We start from the raw sequence: 17,964 nt of genomic DNA on the forward strand, positions 1-17,964 counted from the left end.
GGGCTATAGTCCATGGGGTCACAAAGAGTCAGACATGACTGAGCGAGCACGCACACAAGCACTGCATGCAATGAAATCAAGTTAAATGGCAAGTATGGCCTGGAGAGGGAAAGAAGACACCAAAAGACAATATGAAGCTTCAGGTGTGTTTACAATAGGGCAGCTGTGGCTCCATCTTATTGATAGCAAGTAATAAGATTGCAGATAAATTGCCTTCCAGTCTCAGAACTTTCTAGAACCAGATGATCAAGCCCCTCCTTCTATCTTTCTTTCATCCTACTTATAAACAAAAGTGCCAGCTCCAGAAGCAATTTCCCATGTTTATAATGGATGCTTTGTACCTATCCATGTGAACCGGAATTTGGTTGCTTAATTGGAAAAAAACACAATGATAGTTAAAACAAGGAATCATTGAAAAAATGGTATATACAAACTGTAGATATTTTATTTAACTTAAAACATGTAAATATACATTCATTCACTAAGCTTTTGATGTATAGCCAAGTCATTTTCTTTGAATATAAATCTGCTGATGGGAGTTACAGACTTTCCTTCTCTCATGAGCTGTACCTAAAATGCAGTCTATGATTTCCAGTTTTGAAAGGGGAGCAAGAGTGTAAGACATCTGTGAAACAAGCTCAGTGTGTAATCCTCCCAATTTTTAAATGATTTTCAATCTTTTACAATTGTTTGGCACAAACATAATTCAACAGTAATTTTGGTCTATTTTTTAGCTCAAGTATAGTTGATTTACAATGTGTTAGTTTTGGTGTACAGCAAAGTGACTAGTTATATATATTTATACACACATATATACATGTTATATATATATAAACATATATATATATTCTTTTTCATATTATTTTGCATATGGTTTATTATAGGATATCAAATATCCCTGTGTTGTTATACAGTAGGGCCTTATTGTTTATTTATTTTATATATAGCAGTTTGTATCTACTAATCCCAAACTCCTAATTTATCCCTCAACCACCCTCTTTCCCTTTTGTAACCATAAGTTTGTTTCATGTGAGTTTTTTTCTGTCTTGTAAATAAGTTCATTTATATCATATTTTGGATTCCACATATTTACATAAGAGATAGATTAGGGTATTTTCCTTTGTCTGACTTACTTCACTTCGTATGATAGTCTCTAGGTCCACCCATATTTCAAATGGTATTATTTCAGTCTTTTATGACTGAGTAATTTTCCGTTATATATCTGTGCCACATTCTTTATCCATTCATCTGCTGATGGACATTTAGTTTGCTTCCGTGTATTAGCTATTATATTAATAAATATTGCTGCTATGAACACTGGGGTGCATGAATATTTTCAATTTAGGGTTTTCTCCAGATATATGCCCAGGAATGGGAGTGCTAACTCATATGAAAACTCCATTTTTAGTTTTTTAAGGAAACTTCATACTGTTTTCCCTAGTGTTGGCACCAATTTACATTCCCACCAACAGTGCAGGAGGGTTCCCTTTTCTCCACATACTCTCCAGCATTTATTATTTGTGGACTTTTTAATAATGGCTTTTCTCACTGGTGGAGGTGATACCTCATTGTAGTTTTGATTTGCATTTGCCTAATAATGAGCAATGTTGAACATCTTTTCACATGCCTGTTGGTCATCTGTATGTCTTTTTAGGTCATCTGCCGATGTTTTGATTGGGTTATTTGTTTTTTTTGTTGTTGTTGCTGAGTTGTACGAGCTGTCTGTATATTTTGGAAGTAAAGCCCTTGTAGGTTGCATAGTTTGCAAATATTTTCTCTCATTCTGTAGGTTATCTTTTTGTTTTATTTATGGTTTCCTTTGCTGTGCAAAAGCTTATACATTTGATCAAATTCCATTTGTTTATTTTTGCTTTTATTGGATTTGCCAAAAACTTAATTGGGGCTTTTCTATAACATCTTATGGAAAAACTCGAATGAACTTTTTGGCCTATCCCATATTTCTATAGCCTTGGAAAACTTACCTAAGAAAACATTGCTGTGATATATGTCAGAGAATTCAACAGCATTTTTAGCTACCTGTTACTATTACATCTTTCCAAAATTTTCAACTTTGTTCCCAAAGAAACAACTCCTTTTGCATCCATATTTCATCAGTTCACTTGTTGTTACTGTGAAATTGTGAAAGTGAAAGTCGCTCAGGCATGTCTGACTCTTTGTGACCCCATGGACTATACAGTCCATGGAATTTTCCAGGCCAGAATACTGGAGTGGGTAGCCTTTCCCTTCTCCAGGGGATCTTCCCAACCCAGGGATCAAACCCAGGTCTCCCACATTGCAGGCGGATTCTTTACCAGCTGAGACACAAGGGGAGCCCAAGAATACTGGAGTGGGTAGCCTATCCCTTCTCCAGCGAATCTTCCTGACTAAACATGACTAAATTTTAGTAACAAGTACAGCTGAAACAATCATCATAAACAGGTTTGGAAGCAAGCAGAAACCTTGCTTGGGTGCTTGGTGTAGGACCCAGCCATTGGGAGCAGAAGTGTATGCAGTATTAGAGTGTGGCCGTGAGCATTCAGTGGCCCATGGACCTCAGTCTTTGTGTTTTGCAGAGGGAATAGGGTGCCTTGGCTTATTTGGCGTGGTCGCCAGCCTCCAAGATGGCCCACGATGAGCCTTGCCTTTTGGTATTGACACCCTTGTGTAGTCTCCTCCCACAGTGAAGTCAAGGCTGGTCTGTGTGACCATGAGAATATGGTTGAAGTGTCAGTGGTGTGACTACTGAGGGTAGGTCACGCAGGGTGTTGGGAGGAGAGGCCATTATGCCGGCAGCACTGGCATTACTTGGGAACTTGCTAGAAGTGGGGCATCTCATGCTTTCCAGCAGGCATCCTGGCCAGTCTGCCTCGCTCTTGTTTGCAAACTCATCAAAACCCAGTGATGTTTTCACACTACTTGAGGGTATAGATATGGCTCCAGGGGAAAAATACATTTTTCTGATGGTGGTATACCTAGGACGCATGGGTTCCAGGGAGAGTGAGAAGCCAGAATGCTGTGTCCTGTTATTTACATCCCGAGACTCTCTGTGGAGTAGATGTGAGACAAGCCACAGTGAGCTGGGAGGCAGGATTTTTAAAGAGCAAAAGGAGGCTGGAAAAGCCATTAATTATGTTATCACAAAAAAATATTTGGTGCTTTTCCTTAACATTACAGCTACCATTGCTGTTGGTAATGCCCTTTTATTTGTCCAGGGGGGTTTGCTCCCATTAGATTAGGTTAAGTGTCTCATCTAAGGCACAATAACAGATCTGGCCCCATGCTTTAGCTGCTGGCTGCGGTTGACTGATACCCAAGCTTTTGACTCCCTGCTGCGTATCTAAGCGGTACAAGCTGCAGTCAATGCATTTAATCTACATAAAAAGAACACAAATTGCACGTTAGCCTTTTTGAGTCCAGTAATCAGGTTCCCCCCACTCACACACCTCTCCCCCTCACCCCACCCCTGCTCTACTGGACAATTTGAGGCACCCTTGTGTCACAAAAATTTTTTTTCTGAGGTAAAAAGAAAAGTCTTTTGCATTTTAATTGCACTTGATCTGCTCATTGAATGACCCCTGTAATTTATATATTGTTCATAGTTAGTGCTTTCTGCAGTCCTGCTGTGCAGCTGATAACATAATTCATAGGCGCGCACCTTGGGCTCTGTGGGTAGTGGCCTGGCTTTTCTGTTCTTTCTGAGTTTGCAAAATTCTCCACCTCGTCCTTCAGATTCAGGCAGCCATGGCTGATGTCAGTCACTATCTGCTTATGCAGGTGCAGCAAAAAGGCCACTTTGAGCCCCAGCCCCTCTCTGTGTACATTTAAAGATTGCCCTCTCCTAGCCAGCTGCCTGTGCTGTTTGTGACGCAGCTTCTTCCAATACCTCCCCGCATCCTGCAATGAACTGGCTGACACTAGAGCTGTGAAAAGAACCACAAACACAGGTATCACGCACCCACAGGCTCACTACAGAGGCAGTGAGACTCGAGACAATTAGTAAATATGCAGGGCATAAGAAACAGAGAATGCAGAAATGGCTTTTCTGAGTACCTGAGATAGTTAGCTTTGGGGAATTAGAGCCAAGCTACCTTGTGATTGGGAAAATATTCTAAGCAAGTAGTCACGCTGAAGCTGTATTCCACACATTCTCCAGAAGGATAAATGATGGAGTTGAGTTGGATTATTTTGGCCAATCACAGGGTTTGCTTTAGTGGTTTTGTTCTCAAAAACTTGGAGGCATAAGAGACTAGATCCTTGCTGCTCAAAGTATAGTCCATGGTACATCAGAATCATCCTGACCTGTGAGGGTTCTCAGACATGCAGAATCTCAGGATTTGTGTTCTGATGTGCACACCGCCATTTGAGAAGCACTGAGTTAGGCAACTGGTCTCAACACTGGTTGCGCATTCAAATAATCCTAAAACTTTGAAAAAAAAATACTCATGCCTGGACCCCAGCCCCAGAGATTCTGATCTGATTGCTCTAGTGTAGAACCAGGCTCAGAGAGTTTTTACAGCCTACTCACATAATATAGGGAGAAGGCAATGGCAACCCACTCCAGTACTCTTGCCTGGAAAATCCCATGGGCGGAGGAGCCTGGTAGGCTGCAGTCCATGGGGTCACCAAGAGTCGGACACGACTGAGCAACTTCACTTTCACTTTCCACTTTCATGCATTGGAGAAGGAAATGGCACCCCACTCCAGTGTTCTTGCCTGGAGAATCCCAGGGACGGGGGAGCCTGGTGGGCTGCCGTCTATGGGGTCGCACAGAGTCGGACAGGACTGAAGCGACTTAGCAGCAGCAGCAGCACATAATATAACATGCAGCCCAGGGCCGGAATCACAGGAGTATGCAAAATCTGAGAAAAGGGTTCAAAGCAAACAGTTCTAAGCCTAAATCAGTGCCCCCAAAGACATTTCCAAAATCCCCCACCCCCACCCCAGGCTCCCTGGGAACCAGCAGGATTTTCAGTGCGATTTAACTTGATGAGTATTTCTTCAATGCCGCGTATGCGTTCATCTCGCTCCACCTTAGAGGTCCACTCAGGCAAGCCGGAAGGCAAAATCACCTTGTGAGCAATGCGCCGTAGTACTGAGAGGTCATCTTGTGCATCCGCTGGTGGCTCCATGGGACTCCAAGAGGGGGGCTTTGGAGACAGCTCTGAAACATGCTCCTTTATAGAAGTTGTAGGACACACCAGTCTAGGTTCCTTAGAACCAGTTTAAGGAATCCCTATTTCATGGGAATGCATGATTTACTATTTTGGCATCTTTTTTAGCATATGTTTAGTGACCTTTCAGATTTTTTTTTTATTAGAAGAGAGGCATGTGGCCCTTTGAAAAGGATTTTGGAATGGAATCAGAAGGCCTGGGTTCGAATTCTTATTTCACCACGAAGCTGTTTGTTATAATGTCTGAGATTTATGTTAAAATTCCTCACCAATTATAGATAGACATTGTGACACAGACCAGCCCTGGGGTGTGCATGCATGATTCACATCTGGGTTAAGCATTCTAAGCAGAGGAGCCACCCTCCAGAGGCTGCTGCTACAGCTATTTCTGCTATCTAACCCTTAGGGATGGCCCCCAAATACTGAACCCTAAGTGTGCCCTTGCCCACCCATTGGTTTAGGAGGATTTCTTGTTGCCTGATGCTGGCTATAATGATAACATAATCCTTGTCATGCTATGTTGTGCTCGTTGCGTCTATTTTTGAGTGAACCTTTCATGCATGGTGATAGAATATGGTTTGAGAATTGCTTTCTTCATAACCTTGTCCCGAGGCTGCAGTGGAGTAGCTAACTCATTCACTCAAATCCTTTCTGTATTTACCATTAGGTACCAAAAATATTCTAATAGTTGAACATGAACAAATAGGCATGAATCAGCCACAACCAAGTTGTGTGACCTTGTGTCTCACATCCATTTGTTATATATCTCTGGCTTTCAGAAATTTTAGTTTTTAAAAAATGGGAAGATCATCCTAAAGATTTTTTTCTTGCTTAAGATTCTAAATTTCAAAAAATTCAAACATGAGGAAAAGTCAAAGACCAAGATACCCTCTGCTGCTGTAGATCTTGCTTTTGAGTCCCCTCTGTCCCCCTATCAGGCCCCCTCAATTGCAGCCCATACTGTGTGACTCTTTGCAATAATCCCAAGCCCTTGGGAAACTTAGCCCATGCTTGCCATTCTCTCTGTATGATCCCAATTAAGTCTGTGGACTGAAAATATGGAATTCTGACAAGGCTCTGAATGTTGCTAAATTAATAGAAATTTCTGGCAAAATGCAGACTGGAGGAGATGATACTTTACAATTGTCTCACTTAGCAGGCTCCTTTTATTCTGAGAAACACTGGAAATGGGGTAGTTTCAATTTAACGTTTTCCTTCAAGGGAACCTAGCAGTGACACTCATCTCCCAGTGTGTGTTAAATGCAGCATCAAGTCTGATGACCTCGAGGCAAGCCCCTGCAACTTCTGCCTGGTGCTTTGCGGGGTCAGTGAAGCTATTGCAAGGAGCAGACCCCAAATGGTGAGGTTCAGTCACTCGCTTGTTCCAGCAAAGGAGGAAGAACAGCTTTAATTGACCCGTTGGTAGATAGTTGTTCTTATTTCAGCCTCCTAAACAGCTTTGGTATCTTTCTATTGTGGCTTCCTAAGGATTCCTGGCATCGAGCCTTTTATAGCTGCTAATGAAGCAATTGTACTATTTTCAGTCAAGATCTGTGGCATGAAACAAAGAAGGGACTTAACAGAGCCGTTTCTAGCACACTTATTCAAAATAATCTCAACCTATTGGGGCCAAAAATAAGTGAGACCAAGACAAAGATCAAGCTGTTGTTGCAATCTTGTGCAATAGCAGCTCCAGTGAAAAAACGCTGGGCAGCAAACCAATGGAGACAGTTCATCTCAAAGATTTTTCCTTAGAAAAATTCTTCAAGACATATGGCCCCCAGCTCTGAAGTTTTGTTTTGTGTTATATAAATGTTTGTTGAGCTTCGGCTTTGCTATATGTTTTCTAAAAGAACTTACACTTATCTTAAAAGACAGCAATTACCTATTATTGTACCTGACTGTATTTTAAATAATGGGAATATTAAAACTTGAGAATCAGAAGTCTTGGTTAAGATGGCCATGAAAGATAATCAGGATGGGTTTATAGGTATTTCCTTAGGTGATTTGGATTTTTAAAATCACATCTACTTCTGCTTCATTGACTACATAAAAGCCTTTGACTGAATCACAAAAAACTGTGGAAAATTCTTAAAGAGGTGGGAATACCTGACCACCTTACCTGCCTCCTGAGAAACCTGTATGCAGGTCAAGAAGCAACAGTTAGAACCAGACATGGAACAATGGACTGGTTCCAAATTGGGAAAGGAATTCGTCAAGACTGTATATTGTCACCCTGCTTATGTATGCAGAGTACATATGTGAAATGCTGGACTCGATGAAGCACAAGCTGGAATCAAGATTGCCAGGTCAGTCAGTCAGTCAGTTCAGTCACTCAGTCTTGTCCGACTCTTTGTGACACCATGGACTGCAGCACGCCAGGCCTCCCTGTCCATCACCAACTCTCGGAGTTTACCCAGACTCACATCCATTGAGTCAGTGATGCCATCCAATCATCCCATCCTCTAGATTTCCAGGAGAAATATCAATAACTTCAGATGTGCAGATGACACCACCCTTATGGCAGACAGTGAAGAGGAACTAAAGAGCCTCTAGATGAAGGTGAAAGAGCAGAGTGAAAAAGCTGGCTTAAAATTCAACATTCAAAAAACAAAGATCACGGCACCCAGTCCCATCACTTCATGGCAAATAGATGGGCAAACAATGGAAACAGTGAGAGACTTTATTTTCTTGGGCTCCAAAATCACTGCAGATGGTGACTGCAGCCACGAAATTAAAAGACACTTGTTTCTTGGAAGGAAAGTCTTGACAAACCTAGACAGCATATTAAAAAGCAGAGACATTACTTTGCCAACAAAGGTCTGTCTAGTCAAGGCTATGGTTTTTCCAGTAGTCATGTATGGATGTGACAGTTGGACTATAAAGAAGACTGAGCACTGAAGAACTGATGCTTTTGAACTGTGGTGTTGGAGAAGACTCTTGAGAGTCCCTTGGACTGCAAGGAGATCCAACCAGTCCATTCTGAAGGAGATCAGCCCTGGGATTTCTTTGGAAGGAATGATGCTAAAGCTGAAACTCCAGTACTTTGGCCACCTGATGCGAAGAGCCGACTCATTGGAAAGACCCTGGCGCTGGGAAAGATTGAAGACAGGAGGAGAAGGGGATGACAGAGGATGAGCTGGCTGGTTTGCATCACCAACTCAATAGACATGAGTTTAAGCAAGCTCCGGGAGGTGGTGAAGGACAGAGAAGCCTGATGGGCTGCAGTCCATAGGGTTGCAGAGTCGGACACGACTGAGTGACTAAACAAAATTTGGCTACTAAATAAGTTTGTTTGTCTGCAGTTATATAAGGCTGAAAAGAACATTTAGTCTGTTTCTTTCAAGGAATCTGAATATAAAACCCCAAGGACCCAAATGTTTTCCTCAAACCAAATGCAATGCTCTGTGAACTCAGGTCAAGACTTTTTCTTAGAAAAACATTTACTGAATATCTACTATATGCCCATTACTATGCTAGGTTAAAAGTATATTCTCAAAAAATGTAAGCGGTATAAATACACATTTGAGAACCACCAACTACCACCCTGATTTTGAAATGCATGATCAAGCTTTAGTGACAGCCACCCAATACCCTAAAAGACCTGTAGAAATAGATGCAGATGCAGTGGTGAGCCATGGGAAGTGCTCTAGAGTTTGGAAAGAGGAGAGGTTGGAAGGCTCAGGAGTTCAACTTCTTAATTCACATTTTCATCTCCTCTTCATTGTTCTTCTGTCTTTGAGGACATGGGTCTCTAGTCAGAAATAAGTCGGTGGGTCATTGCATTGAATGTCTCAGCCACAGCTGTCCTTCAGAATCGTCTGTGGAGCTTAAAAAAAAATACAGATTTCCCAACCCCTGCCCAGATTTCAGAATCAAAAGTACTAGGATGGGGTTAAGAATGCCACATTTTCAAAGCATTCCTCTCACAACTCTGATGGACATCCAGTGTTAAAACTTACTAGACACAGAACAAGTGTACTCAGAACACTTTGTGCTAAAGGGCCAGACAGCCATGAAAGAAATAGAAAGCCAGGTCCTTGTCTGCAAATGATATATTACAAACCAGAGGGGAACTTTAGGGAGAGAACAAGAAAATAATAGAGGAAGTGAGAAGAAAACAAGTAATTCAGAAGGAAGACCATGGAACTCTGTGCAACATTTGCTGCTTCAGATATAGTAATATTTAAGTTTTTACGCAAGCAGCCTCACTGCTGATATTTATTAAGTCCTGAAATCAGAGTACAAATTGAGGCCCAAATATATATCTAAACACTTAAAAGTTATAAAGCTAATGAACTGTTATCAAAACATGTCCATCCTCCTGCCTTGACAAATATACCTTTGCAAGACCTGGAAGACCAGGTTTGAATTTAAAGTTGCATCTCTTAGAGTTCCACACTAGATCATAATGGCATGGGGAGAGGAGGCCTGGGTTACCAGCCTGTAGCTCACCCACCCATTTCTTCCCTTATAGACTCTACCCCTACTATAAGGAGCCTTGTGGGCACATGGACCAATAGGCTGGAGTGTCCACCTAAATTCTATTCACACGTCCCTGCAAACAGCTACTCCATGGCCTTATGTCTAGCATATGGTATTCATACTGGCTACATAATCTGCCTTCAGGAGGAAGGACCCAGGGAAGAAGCCCATGCAGGTTCTGGAAGCTGGCTTGAGCCATCTGGTCAGGGAATTTCAAGGTTCCCATCACATAAACCATGTTTTAGAAAATTTTGACCTTGCTGATTCCCTCTACATCCTGCAGGAAGGAGCCCAGCCAGAGTGGAGTTCTTGAATGGTCACAGCCAAGGATAGGTCCTTCTTGATGAGATTTAAAAAAAATAGCACTGTGTACAGGCAGGAAAGTGGATGAGTCCTAAAAACTGTGGGCTTGGCCCACAGAAACATGAAAATCAGAGTGTGGTGAACAGTCCTAGAGAAGAATGAGTTTAAATTATTCCCCATCCTTTTAGTCCCAGTTGTGGCTTCAAATTTATATCTACCAGCCACACTTGTCTCAGGGTTTTTAATCAGTTAGGATTAGGTTTGGATGAAAAGTAGCTGTAGGATTAGGTTTAGCAAAAAAAAAAAAAAAAAGACAAAAAACAACAACAACAACAACAACCCACAGTGACTTTTTTTTTTCTCTTTCACATAGATGTAAGCAGTAAAGTCTACTGTAGCAACTTTAGAATCCCCAGGGTCACAGGCTCCTTTTATTTTGATACTCTGCCATCCTCAAGGCATGGTTTCTACTTTGTGGTCCAGAATGGCTGCTCAGGCCCCACCCAACACATCCATATTCCAGCCAGCTGGAAGGAGAAAGAGAGAAAAAATGTAACCCATTTAAAGATACTCTGCAGAATTTGTATAGCACATGTCCATCTCTGTTTCATAGATCAGAACTTAGTTATGTAGCCACAAGTAGCTAAAACGTGCACCCAGCTAAAAATGGAAATTCTTTTCTAGGGAGAAAAGGGAATCGGATGACAACTAGCAGTGTCTGCCAAGGGACTTTTGACTTCAAACAATAGAAACTTATTCTGGAAAATTTAAGCAAAAGAAAAATTTATTGAATGGCTGTTGGGTGGTTTAGATATTTGATAGGCTGAGTAGAGGGTCAGGCTCTGAAAGTGGGCAAGTGATCTATCTAGAATACCACCATCACCCCAACCCTAGAGCTGCCACCACCACCAGACTCTAAATATTGCCATCAGTGCTGTGTATAATTTTTCAAATGGCCCTGCAGCTTGGCATCATTCTAAACAACGCCTAAAACAATACTGTCCAATAGGGTAGCCACTACATGTGGCTAGTGGTACCATAATGGACCGTACAGATATGGGACATTTCCATTATTACAGAAAGATGAACTGTACAGTGCTATTCGAGACTCAAAGTCCTAGACCAAGGCATCAAGTTTGACAAACTAGTTTATGTACCTACCTAACTCTGGGCTACCAGGAGTACCCTCAGCAAGATGCAATAGAACTCCTTCAAAAATGGAAGGGAGGTTTGATGCTGAGCAGCTGAAAAAGCAGGAAGTGTCCTCTGCACACTTATTGACAGTGTGATCTTCAGCTAAATACTTCTCTCGCCTCAATTTTTGCATTTGTACAATGGAAATAATGATAACTGCCTCTTAGGATTGTTATAAAGATAAAATGATATGAAAATTACTAGGACCATCTGAGTTAATAGTCTTAGATATAATGCCTTGATTGGACCCTGGTTTGAACAACCAGCTGCAAAAGACATTTGGGAGACAACTGGAGGAAATTTTAATAGAATGAGTGTTAGATAGTATCATATCAGGGAATCATTGTTAATTTTGTTAGGTATGATAATGGCATTGTGATTATATAGGACGTGATGAAGTTTTTAAGGGTAAAATATTATTATGTCTCTAATTCTAATACTTATTCAAAATACAAAATAAATGAAACAAATATGATAGAATTATTAAATCTAGGTGATAGGTAAATGGGTGTCAGTCTCCTTACTCTCTGTTATTTTATATTTTTTCATAATTTATACCAGGAGTTCAATAAATGTGATTTTTTCTTCTTCTCTCCACAGTGTTAGGGACCTCAAATCTTCTCAAAATGGAATGGTTCCCACACTTTCCCACCCAGTATGCCTCACTTTTCCCAAGACTTCACCTACTTAAAGGCTTCCTGCCCTTTCTGTGACAGCACACTCTCTGTATCTGTGGGGACTTTTGAATACAAGGAGTAGTTTACTCGGTAATGGAAGCAACCTTGCAAAGAGGCACTTGTTGACAGCACTGATATTAGATTTGAGGTTTCTCCCCTTGTGCCATAGCAGGGGTTGATTTTCACATTTGTCAGACCAGCCCCCTATTTCCTGACGCCTAATTGGGAAAGATGTGTTGTTGAGAAAGAGAGGGATGTGGCAGCCAGTTTTTCTTTGCAGTTGATTCACTTTTTCAGTAAACGTAGAGGAGAAAAGGATGGACGTTTGGAAGGATTTGAGTCTTCTCACAAGGATCAACACTGGAAGACATGGAAACAGATCTAGAGTGGACTGCCTGATTTTCTTTCTGAGTGCTAGTGAGAAGTGAATTCTCAAAAACATGGATTATAAAGCATTTGGTAAATACACAGCAAATTATGAAGGCTAAACAATGTCTTCCTGTTGAAATATCAAGTTTCCCTGTGTACGTGAAATTAAGGCAAGTGGAATGCCAGCCTCCTGGCCAGGATCATCAGTGCAAAGGCAAACTGACTCATGGTACTGGATCTATCTTTAAGTTCCACATGCCAAAATATCAGCTCCGTACACAGGAAGCAAGCGTCTTGAGGACCTCAGCCACTCTCAATATTAGGGGTGATAAACTAGTGACCAAACAAAACAGGTAGTTATGTATTTGGCAGAGTAAGTGAAACAAGGAATAATGGCATTTAAAAACCAGATTTCCTCCTAAAACTGTATGTTTCAAAGTTTAACTTTCTCCTTCCAGCAATGTGGTAGTGGGTGTAGTGTGGTGGTGGTAATGGTGGTAATGGTAATGTGGCGGTGGTGGGTGTGTTGGGGGTAGAAGGAGTGCTCGAGGAACTGCCCCACTGCATACCAGCTATATCCTGGATATAAAACACTCTTCAAGGCAATTCTGGGCTTGCAAGTAGTTGCAGAGATTCCCAAAGGTTTCCGCAGCAGCTACCTTCCAAACAAAAACTAACCCAAACCTAGACCAGAGCAGGAAGGCTTACACCGCAAGCAGCAGTTGTGGGGTGAAATGCCCTGGGAGTAGATACCAACAGCAATGCTTACAAGAATGCCGAGACATAGACCAGCGCTGAGCAGGGGTGCTGATCCTGAAACTCATTTACTAAGCTAAGCTCCTCACAGTGGCCAAAGTGGTCTGAAGTCAGAGGTGTCTCCAACTTTCTGCTGCAGCAAATCCTCCTTGGGAAAAAACCTCTCTAATTTAGATCTAGAGGACTCCCACAGATTAACAGCAAGCAATAAGCTCACAGTATGCTAAGGCAAGTAATCGTGAGCCAGAGACACCACTGTTGTTGTTTTTATTATTGTTCATTTGCTAAGTTGTGTCTGACTCTTTGTGACCCCATGGACTGCAGCACACCAGGCTGTCCTGCCCTTCACCATCTCCCAGAGCTTGCTCAAACTCATGTCCGTTGAGTCAGTGAAGCCATCCAACCAGCTCATCCTGTCATCCCCTTCTCCTCCTGTCTTCAATCTTTCCCAGCATCAGGGTCTTTTCAAATGAATTGGCTCTTTGCATCGGATGGCCAAAATATTGGAGCTTCAGCTTCAGCATCAGTCCTTCCAGTGAATATTCCATTAGAATGGACTGATTGGATCTCCTTGCAGTCCAAGGGACTCTCAAGAGTCTTCTCCAACACCACAGTTCAAAAGCATCAGTTCTTCACTGCTCAGCTTTCTTTATGGTCCCACTCTCACATCCATACATGACTATTGGAAAAACCATGGCTTTGACTAGACAGACTTTTGCCGGCAAAGTGGTGTCTTTGCTTTTTAATATGCTATCTAGGTTTGTCATAGCTTTTCTTCCAAGGAGCAAGTGTCTTTTAATTTTGTAGCTGTAGTCACCATCTGCAGTGATTTTGGAGCCCAAGAAAATACAATTTGGTAATGCTTTCACTTTTTCCCCTTCTATTTGCCATGAAGTGATATGACCAGATGCCATGATCTTAGTTTTTCGAATGTTGAGTTTTAAGCCAGCTTTTCCACTCTCCTCTTTCACCCTCATCAAGAGGTTTTGCAGTTCTCCTTCACTTTCTGCAGTTAGAGTGGTATCATCTGCATATCTGAGGTTGTTGATATTTCTCCCGACAATCTTGATTCCAGCTCGTGCTTCATCCAGCCCAGCATTTCTCATGATGTACTCTGAATATAAGTTAAATAAGCAGGGTGACAATGTACAGCTTTGTTGTACTCCTTTCCCAATTTGGAACCAGTCTGTTGTTCCATGTCTGGTTCTAACTGTTGCTTCTTGACCTGCATACAGGTTTCTCAGGAGGCAGGTAAGGTGGTCTGGTATTCCCATCTCTTTCAGAATTTTCCACAGTTTGTTGTAATTCACACAGTTGAAGGCTTTTATGTAGTCAATGAAACACAAGTAGATGTTTTTCTGGCAACATAAACAACACCTAATAGATTTGAATCTCCACAGTGGTAGGAGATACAGAAATTTTCTGACAGACTATAGGACAGCTATGTAGGAAATGTTTAAAGACATAAAAGATGCAATCACACAGATAAACAGGCAACAACAGACTAGCAGAAATATTCAGGAAGGTTTTTTTAAATTGAAGTACAGTTGCTTTACAATGTTGTGTTGGTTTCTGTTGTACAACGAAGTGATTCAGGCACACATATGTATATGTATTCTTTTTCAGATTCTTTCCTATTATGTTTTATTACAGGATGTTGAGTATAGTTCCCTGTGCTATACAGGAAGATTTTTTTAAATGGAGCTTCTATAAATTAAAAAAAAAAAAAAGATTATTGAAACAAAACCTCAAACAGACTGGTTAAACAGTAGATTAAATCTGGCTAAAGACAGGATTAGAAATTACCCAGAATACAGCACAGAGAGGGAAGGAGATGCAAAATATGAAGGAGAAGTTAAAATGATTGGAGGCTAGAATGGGAAGGTCAACCAAGAGTCTAAATGGAGTTTCAAGCTAAGGGGGGAAATGGGGAGAGGGAGAGAGAAGAGAAAGAGAGTAACTGATTGATTTGAAGAGATAATGACATGAATCTTCCAAGACAGATGAAAAAGGAAATAACATATACACAGGAATCATAACTTATACCAAGAAGAATATTAAAAAAAAAAGAGAAAACTTGTGCCTAAACACAGCATAATTCAACTGCAGGCCACCAACGGCTGAGAGATCTTAAAAGGGACCAGAGAGAAAAGATGGATCATCCTCAAAGTAATGACAATTAGTCTGTGAGTTGCCTTCAACAACAATGGAACTCAGAGGACAGTAGCATAATATTTCCCAATTGTTGAGAGAAAATAACCTACAGCTTAGAATTATGCACTCAGCAAATCCTCTTTCAAGGAGGATTAAAATTATGGTATTTATAAATACACAAAAATCGAGGGATTGACTACAAAAAGATCTTCACTGAAGGAACATCTAAAAGATATACATCACGAAAAAGGAAAATTATGTCAGAAGGATGATCTGAGATGCAAAAAGGAATGGTGAGCAATATAAAAATATATGCATATGAGCAAACATGTAAAAATGTGTATGTGTATATATATATATATGAGCAAATAATATTTGGGGGAAAAGTAATACTAAAGTTAGATTTATAGAGTTAAGAAAAAATAACAAAAATAAAATAATGGACAGTAATCACATACAAGTCAGGAGAGGGGAGATCAGAGTTAAAATCTCCTAAATTCCTCTGGAATAATATTAGAGAACAGGGGTTAGCAATTTCTTTTCTGTAAAAGGGCAGATAGTAAATATTCTAAGTTTTCCAGACCATACAGTTTTTGTTGTGACTATGAAACTCTGCCATTGTAGCATGAAAGTGGCCATAGACAGTATAAAAATAAAAAATGTGTTTGTGTTCCAATCAATCTTTATTACAAAGATGGGTGAGGAGCAGATTTGATCATTAGGCCACAATTTGTCAATTCCTGTTCTGTAAGGAAGTTAAAATGTTGTTTAATTGTTAACTTTGTAAGTTAAATATGCATGATAAAATTTATATGATAGAAGTAATAGTAGTAAATATATATGATAAGAGTAATCACTAAGAACATTTTTAAAAAGAGTCAATAAAATCCAAACAACTAAAAATGAACAAAGAAATGAGGAAACAAACAGAAAACATGCTGCAAATAATCCAAAAAACAGGACAGAAATGAGAAAGAAAAAGAATCACAGCAAAAGCAGGGCAAATAAATATTAAAATATCAGGTGGCAAACCAAGTCCAAATGTAATAGTTACTACTAGTCACCAAATACACAAGTGAATTAAACTAGACAATTAAAAAACAAAAATGGTCAGATATAGGGTTTTTAAAAATAGAGCTATATGTCCACTACAAGAGTCACACTTAAGGCATACGTATTCAGAAAGGCAGAAAGTAACAGGATGAACAACACACCAAGCAATTACTAACCCAAAGAAAGCTACACTGGGGAATACAGACTTTAAGATAAACAGCATTATCAGGGTTAGAAGGGGTCACTAGATCATTAGAAAGGATTCAATTCCTCACAAAGATAAAACAATTCTAAACTTGTACGCACCTAATAAAATAGCCTAAAATGCATAAATATTGGCAGGGGGAATAGCCCATTGGGAGACCCTAGGAGTAGGTGATGATTTCAGGAGCTTAATGAGATTGAGCACTTAAGTAACCAGGGTCACAGAATCATGTGCTCTCTATCCTTAAAAGCAGAGCCACACCCTGAAACAGAGGCATGTTAAGGCCACCTAACACTGTGAAAAGGAGTACTTGTGTGTGGGAGTGTTTTAAACTTAATTAATTAGAGAGATTCCCAAGGGAGTGTGGGGCTCGGAGAAGATTCCTATTTACATAATAGCCCAGGGGCTGGCTGGAATCCATTATTAGATTCCCTGCACATGTGCCCTGGAAAAACTGAGCAGAAGAGAGACCATATGGCCAGCATGAGAAGAAGGCTTAGTGGGGTTAGCTCACAAAGGTAATGCTCACCCTACATAAAGGAGATCCACCCCAGCTTCATTTATTTCAGGAAACGGTGACTTGGCCAGCCAAAGTAGATATTAACAACACTGGGGAGAATCTTGTAGGGAAAAAAAAAAAAAAAAAAAACACTCAAAACACAATTCTGAGGTCATTAATCATCATTCTCACCTTCATCATCATCAGTCAGTTCAGGCTGCAGTGGAATATCTGCTCTTTGTCTTTAAAGATCACCCACTTCCTTTATAAAGGCAAGAAACCAGTGATAAGGCCAAAAAATGTCCATCTGTTTATATACATGACTCATTTCTAAAAGGCTGAGTCCGGGACTGGTGATGACTCAGAGGCTCTGGGCATGGCAGGGGTTGAGTCCCCGAAAAACTGGGGAGTGGGAGGGGCTAAGGGAAACTCACCAAGCATGACCGTTCTGAGAATGAAGGGTGGGACAGAGGGCTGGGGCTGAGGGCTGGGAAAGCCAGATGCTTTAGGCTTTTGGTTGCTATAGGAGAAGTGAGGTGGGCGAGTGCTATTCCTTTGTCTCACCCGGACCTCTAGATCAATACCGCACCTCTGTGCCTGTGGAAGTTGAGCACTGTGGACGGCTTCACCTGGGCTCACTTGCTGGCCAGCTACCCAGGAGACTAAGCAGGAAGGCGGAGGGCAGGAGAAGAAAGCAGTGAGGATCTTTCCTCCTTGTTTCCTCCCTGCTTTGGCAGTGAATCACTTCAGGACTCGGTGAACCTCCAAAGATCCTTTGGCTATCAACAGCCCAACTATAATGATAACGGCTAGCATTTTATGGAGTGCTTGCTATGTTCCCATGCTTATTGTAACTCAGCACACTATATAGATGAACTTGTTGAATCCTCCATACTCTATTTATGGATGGATAACTATGACACAGAAAGGTTAACTAACTTGCTTAAGGTTAATCAGTTTCTTGGGTCAGAGCTGGGATCTCAACCCAGGCTATTTGGCTCAAGGGTCTATACTCTTAACCCCCAGTAGAAATATAATGCAAGTCACATGTGTAATTTAAAATTTCTACTATCCAGGGACTTCCCTGGTGGTCCAGTA

This window comes from Bos indicus, chromosome X (genome assembly GCF_029378745.1).
Source record: "Bos indicus isolate NIAB-ARS_2022 breed Sahiwal x Tharparkar chromosome X, NIAB-ARS_B.indTharparkar_mat_pri_1.0, whole genome shotgun sequence".
NCBI classification, from domain to species: Eukaryota; Metazoa; Chordata; class Mammalia; order Artiodactyla; family Bovidae; genus Bos; species Bos indicus.